We start from the raw sequence: 5,881 nt of genomic DNA, 5'->3' as shown, positions 1-5,881 counted from the left end.
TCTTGGAAGTTAGAAATAAGTTTGTGTTCTGCATGGCAGCAGGGACCGAGGGAGGCCAGCAGGTGCTATTGCCATCTTTCAAAATTCTTCTGTCTGCTCTGTGCTTCCAAAGTTTAGGGTCATGCGCCTTATCGCTTACTAGTTTGTTAGCCCCCTGACCTGACAGCACAATCTTTCCGAGGCACACGGTAAGCACTTGGGTACCTAAAGTTCCAAAGGGGGAAAAGAGCTCAGTGATGAAATGGTGTCAGAAGCCGGGGCTTATCAGCAAATCTGCACCAGGAAGGGAGTGTGAGCCGAGGAAGCTGAGCACTTGGCCCGAGTTATCTCCCGAATCATCTAGACAACTTAGGAGGAGGCAATGTCATCAGTGAAAGAAACAGAAAGGCTAAGAAATGTGCTCATTGGTAGGAACTGTGATTCAGATCATCTCTACTTTTGATACTATGTAATTTGCTCCCTACTGTGCCTGTTGTTTATGGGCTGATCTCATTTCTGTCTATCTGTCTATCTACCTGTGACGTGGTTCAAAGGCAGGGGATGTGTGCTTTGCTGACTCTTGCACCCAAGTGCCCAGGACACCCAAGGGCCCTCGTCAAGGGCCCTCTTTGTGAACGAGGTGGACGTTAGAGTCCATAGCCCTTCACCTTTCATCTTCACAGATCGCTAGCACCCAGGAAGGGTGAAGCTGGGTTTTGTATCGATGTCATGGTGGGTTTCCCTTGCCTCTCCATAGTACTATTACCCAAAATAGGATTTTTGACTTCTTCATTTTAAGAAAACTTCTGGAACTTTTTACCGCATTCAACAGTTCTTTGTTCACGCTGTAGGTATTTGTCACTATGTCTCAGCTGCCTCCACTTTTGGGAAACCAGGCTTTTCCTAAAAGGACTTCAGTGCCCAGAATTTCCAGCTTGGACACCGGATGTGGCATTTCCCAGGGTGGTCGGTAGACCTGCTTTAAGTTAAAGAGAATTGAACACAGAAGAGGCTCGAAGGTAGCCGTGGTCCTAAGGCACTTTCATCCTGCCCCAATTACTGTGTGCTCCTACGATCAGCTCATTTCTAAGGAGGGAGAGCTGAGAGCTAATTACCACTCTGTTCAACATTAGGATTGGAGAGGAGGCATCAAGTTCTTCTTCTGCACTGCTGGCTGTTGTATTTATTTATATTACTCCGAAGCCTAATAACAGCTGGTACATAAATTGTGATTTAATCTACTCTTAATGATTAGTTGGGCTTCACCTAAGTGTCATAAAAATAACTTGTACCAAACAAGTACATAGAAAAAGTACATAACAGCCGAGCTCCTTTGCCTAAAGCGTTCTCCGCTATCACTGGTTTCAGCCAATGGGTGGCAAAGGAGTGTCCGTTTTCGAACACGCCAGCTAACCTGTTGGGCAAACGATGTTTTTTATACAGATTGTTATACTTTGAACTTTGGTATGAACACAGAGAGTATGTACTTTTACTTAATGAGCTGTTCGGAATTGCTCATGGACTTGGCCACAGGGGTGAGGAGTTTGGGGACAAAGGAGCCACAGGGAAGGATTCTTAAAATTGTGTAGAATGTTTATGAGAAGGGAAGAGGCAGGGTCCAAGCATGGGGATTTGACTATTATGCAAATGTGTTCCAGGTGTTCTGGAACTCTCTAGAACTTTGTCCTTATAATTTCTGCCTTGTCCTGCTTATACAAGAAGCAACATTTGGGAAGTAGATCATAAGTAAAAGCTTTATTGCGTTTAATCTGGTTAAAGGGAGCCTGAGAACAAGCATCTTGGGGGAGAAACTGGGATATGTGTGAACTCCAACGCACTAACGGCAGTTAATTTGGGGGCTGGGGGCGCTGAAGGAGCCAATACAGAAGGACTTTTTTTTCTCTGCATAATTTCTTTAAGTAGTACATATAGCGAGTACAAAAGAAAGGGTGATCTACTTTTATGTTGTCGGGAAAAAATCTTGGAGCATCAAATAGCTGCAATAAATTCTGACAGTTTATGGGCTGTATTCTATTTGTCCCTACTGCCCGAGCTTGTAGCTGCCCAGGGGGCATTCCAGGTCATCAAAATCGTCTTCGGCTTCCCAGCTCTGTGGCCTTTGACCAGTTACTCACCCTCTCTGAGTCTTTATTTTCTCATCTGTAATTTGAGCTTCCCGGTTTTATTATTGCGAAGAATGAATGCAACAATCAATGCCAAGTGCCTAAAAAAAAACATGGTATAGTAGATGCAAAATAAATGTAAACTATTTTATTATCGTTTTGACTCGTTTATGCAGCATTGTGACTTGTTATAAAATTATTTAATGTCACTGGAATCCTGAAAGCTTTTGACCTTCAGTTTCCAGATTTCTTTTGCTGGCCCCCAAATTAAATTGTCCTTTAAAATAATGCCATTCATTAGGGGCACCTGGGTGGCTCAGTCAGTTCAGTATCTGACTTCGGCCCAGGTCACGATTTCACAGTCTGTGAATTCAAGCCCTGCATCTGGCTCTGCGTTGCCAGGGTGGAGCCCGCTTGGGATTCCACTCCTCACTCTCTCTGCCCCTCCCCTATTCATTCTTTCTCTCTCTCAAAATAAATAAATAAACTTTAAAAAGAAACAAACAAAACCCAGAGAACACCGTCCCTAAATCTCCTGGCCTAGAGCAAATAGAGAGCTATTATTTTACATTTGTGTATTTCTCAAATAGGGTTAGCACTAGAGAAAGGTCTAGATTGGGTGGCGTAGTTGGATCATGCCCGATTGTGTGCTGATTAGAGGCTGGTACACGGAGAACTTGAGAGCCATGATGCTTGACATCCGTCGCTGCCGAGGACACTTTGGGGGTGTCCTGCTGTCCACAGAAGCTGCTACATTCTTGGTCCTGCCGAGGTCCGAGGGGAGCCCGAACTCATGGGTCCACGCTCAGTTCCCGGGGCTCACCTTACTTGACCTTCCAAGGGCATTCGATGCTGTTGGCCACTCACTCCGCTTTTGTACCCAGGACTTCCTTCGCTGCGTGAATCTGTGAGCTTACACGGCAACGGGGACTTGCAGACGTGATGAAGTTAAGGACGCTGATGCGGGAGACTTTCCTCATCTCTACTTGGCGGGGGGCAGGGGTGCCCAGTGTCATCACAAGGAGCCTCGTAAGAACGAGGCAGGAGGGGCAGAGCCAGAAAAAAGGTAATGGAAGCAGAGAGAGATGGGCGGGCGCTGCTGGCTTCAAAGGAGGGCGGAGGGGCCAGGAGCTGAGGCTTGTGGCGCCTGGGGAAGCTGGAAGAGACCAGGGAACAGATTCTGCTCTAGAGCCTTCCAGAAGGAGTGTGGTTCTGCTGACTCATTTTAGACTCCTGGCCTCCTCATTGGGAGAGAACAAATGTGTGTTGCTTCGGGCCACTCGGTGGGCGGCTCCGTTGTTGCATCAGCCGCGGGGAAACTGCTCCCCTTGCACCCAGGAGACTCCTGGTCCTCTGCTCCCTCAAGGGGGTGGGGTGGCTGTTCTTTCACCCCCTGAGGGACTTTGTTCAATCCTCCTTCCCTGCGGCCTCCCCGCCTCCCTGTTGAGAACCGAACCCTCCAAAGTCCTTTCTTTGTCTGCTTCCTTTCCTTCAGCGTTTGAAAGTTGCTGACACTTCCTCCCAAAACTGGATGCTCATGGTCTGTTGACGACAAATGTCGCCCAAATGCAAGCTCCCCCAGGGGCCAGGGGACTTTCTGTGTCACTCTCTGCTCTTTGCTCCCTCCCCGGGGCTGGATGGACACCACTTGCCACCTGCCGAATGAATGCACACCAGTGAGCAGTTGGGCAATCCTTTTACACAATAGATTTACCCGGTTCTGGGAGTTGAGCGTCCAAAGCAAATGTGCAGTGGGCTCGGTTTACCATTACATTCTGATGTCGATACTGTCTGACGTCAGAGGCGCTGGACACTCCTTCAAGCTCTGCGTTGGCAGAAAGGATAGAGGCCGCGGGCCACAATAAAGCAGCATAACTGGGCTCCCCACACTGAGCTGCGCGTTCAGACTCTCCCCCGTCTGCCCAGGGTAGCGCTGGCTTTGGACTGACACACATTCCAAAATTCATTTTCTACGAAATTAAAAGTCAGAATCATCACTCTGGAAAGGGGAAGGGACAGTTTTCATTTGGAACGAGGGTCTACGTTTAGGGTGACAGAGGGGGCCACCTGCCGGGATGCTGGGTTTTTTTGTCTTTTTTCTAAAATTTTGTTAATGTTTATTTATTTTGGAGAGAAAGAGTGCAAGCTGGGGGAGGGGCATAGAGAGAGGGGGACACAGAATGCAAGGCAGCTCCAGGCTCCGTGAGCGGTCAGCACAGAGCCCGATGCGGGGCTTGAACTCACAAACCCTGAGATCGTGACCTGAGCAGAGGTTGGTCGCTGGACCGGCTGAGCCCTTCAGGCGCCTGGCGGGTCACTGCTCTTCACTTTGGGGTCCTCAGGACTGTGTTCCCAACCAAATATTTGTGGGAGGAGGGAAGGAAGGGGTGCAGGGAGGGAGGGAGGAGTGAGCACTCAGGAACGCAGTCTGGAAGCTCTGGATGAGTGGGGGTGCTGCCAGGTAAACGCGAGGGGCCTCTGACCCAAGGGGAGAGGACTCTGCTCAGAGCGGGTGCCAGGGGGACCCCATCGGTGCTGTAGCTGAGCCGCTCCGGTTACAAAGGGAGACGTCACCTGTTTCGGTTTTGCGTTTGTTGCTGCTGTGTTGTCGGAAGGAGTGGGGGTGGAAGGGACAGGGCAGCGGGGGGCTGGGCCAAGGGAGGGCCGAGCGGTCCCGGGACGTGGCCCCGGCGTCTCGTCCAGGGCTGTCTCAGTGAGCGACACGCGGCGCAGAGGCCTCCCAGCCGCCAGCGAGCTCTGCACACACGGAGGCCTTGGGCTGCAGTTTGGGGCGCACGCGCGCGCGTGTGTGATACGGTGTGCTGTATGTGTGTGCGTACTATGTGTGGTGTTGTGTAGTATGTGTGTTGGGTGTGTTGTGTATTAGGTGTGTGAGTGGTGTATGTGGTATGTGTGTGGTTTGTACGGTGTGGTGTAGTGTGTGTGCTGGGTGTGTTGGATGTTGGGTGTATAGTGTGTGTGTGTAGTCTGTTGTGTGGTGTGGTACATGTGTATGTGTGTGATATCTGTTGGTAGTGTATGGCCTGTGTGGTGTGTGCGCGTGTGGTGTGTGCGCGCGTGTGGTGAGTGTGCACGTGTGGTGTGTGCACGTGTGGTGTGTGCGCGTGTGGTGCGTCTGCGCGTATGGTGTGTGTGTGCGCGTGCGGTGCGTGTGCGCGCGTGCGGTGCGTCCGTGACGGCGCAGGGCAGCGGCGCCGCGGGGCGGGGAGCGCGCCCCCCCGCGGAACTGCCCGGCCCTGGGAGCTCGGGCGCCGAGGCCGCCCCCGCGCAACGCCAGCCCAGCAGAGCGGCGTCGGGGCGGCGCGGCTGATGCAGTTTCTCCTTAGACACACTCCTTGGTGTGCACGTGGGTGTGGCTACGCGGCCCGTGTAGATCCGTGTAGGCAGCGGCGCCCCCAGGACGCCCCGGGCGCCCTCGCAGCCGCGCCCCGCCGTCCGGGCTCCTGCGTCCCTGAAAGAACGCAGATTTGATCCTAAGGAGCTCACGTTCCAGAAGCCTCTCAGCTCACAGAGTCGGGGCGGGCAGAGGGGCACCAGGGCCGGGGACTGAGGTCGGGTGTCCCCACGGACTGGGAAGCAAGGCCTCCGTTTCCGAGCCACGCGGGCAGACGCGTGCCCCGCGCCCCAGGACCCTTCCCGGCGCCTTGCGGCCGTGACGGCTCACAGGGGGCCCCCGCTCCGGGGTTTCCGGCCGTTCCGCAGCGATCGTGGGTTTTCAGTAGGGTTCCAAGGCCATTTGCCGTTGGGGGCCAGGCAGG

The sequence above is a fragment of the Hyaena hyaena genome, unplaced genomic scaffold (genome assembly GCF_003009895.1).
Source record: "Hyaena hyaena isolate Hyena2069 unplaced genomic scaffold, ASM300989v1 scaffold_119, whole genome shotgun sequence".
Classification (NCBI taxonomy): domain Eukaryota; kingdom Metazoa; phylum Chordata; class Mammalia; order Carnivora; family Hyaenidae; genus Hyaena; species Hyaena hyaena.
The sequence above is the reverse complement of the archived record's forward strand: the minus strand, read 5'-3'. Positions refer to the sequence as shown.